Source organism: Microtus ochrogaster, unplaced genomic scaffold (assembly GCF_000317375.1).
Source record: "Microtus ochrogaster isolate Prairie Vole_2 unplaced genomic scaffold, MicOch1.0 UNK4, whole genome shotgun sequence".
NCBI classification, from domain to species: Eukaryota; Metazoa; Chordata; class Mammalia; order Rodentia; family Cricetidae; genus Microtus; species Microtus ochrogaster.
The window spans coordinates 14,585,709-14,586,605 of NW_004949102.1; the positions used below are offsets into that span (position 1 = coordinate 14,585,709).

General features: G+C 37.5%; 1 protein-coding gene across 1 annotated transcript in view; it reads left to right on the top strand.

Annotated features, from left to right (window-relative positions):
* The window catches only part of Trim24 (tripartite motif containing 24), a 109,713-nt gene that overhangs the window by 48,455 nt on the left and 60,361 nt on the right, over positions 1-897 (top strand). The gene's annotated exons all lie outside the window — the stretch shown is intronic.

Sequence of the window (897 nt, forward strand, 5' to 3'; positions counted from 1 at the left end):
TATATATATATATATATATATAATCTTGCCTTATTATATTAAGGGCCATGTGTTAAAGCAGGTGACAGCCAGTATTCAGATGTCACCCACCAGAAGAATGGTTATCTGATAGAGGTTAATCCTTTCCAGACAAGGCCTGTAGGATCATCAATTTTGTAAACTGTTGGTCACTTTTGCTAAAGGAGCTTAGTACCTCCCCAATACCTGCATTGTAGTATATAATTTTATGTGATGTGTATATGTAATCTCATGATTGCTTCTCAGTCTTATGGGCACATATATCTGTAAGTGGTTAGGAATATGACTTTTCATTTAGCTATATAGTTTTGGTATGTATAGTATATACTGGTACATCCTTCGTTACTGGCTCTATTTTCCCACAAGGACTGTCGACACTTAATAGCCTGCCTTATTTTTTTTTTGCTTATTAGGTGACTTCCCCCTACTCTATGGGATCCCCAGTGAGAAAATTTAGTCATACAGTCAAAAACCTTGGTTCCCACAGTCAAATCTCTACTCCATTTCCTGAGATAAAACCTAGAAGCTAGCTCCCTGCAATTATTTTTTATTTGGGAGGATATTTAGTCAAGAGACAAGTATTCCAAATACCTTCAAAGATAGGGCTATGGCACATCCAAGCTTGTTTGATTCTTAGTCCTTCCTGATAAGGAGACTGGATGTCCCAAATTCCACCACAGCCGACTTGGGAAAGTGTTAACCTCAGTTGACGCCCAGCTCTAACCCTAAAAAAGCTATTAAATTCCCTCCAACTACTCTTAGCTCCATTTACCAAAATAGAATTTTCACCTAGGGATATAGTATCATCCATGAACTCCATTTTTCCCTTTTTAGAATTTAAAGCTTCCTAAATCATCTTTTTTGCCTGTTAGTGCTGCC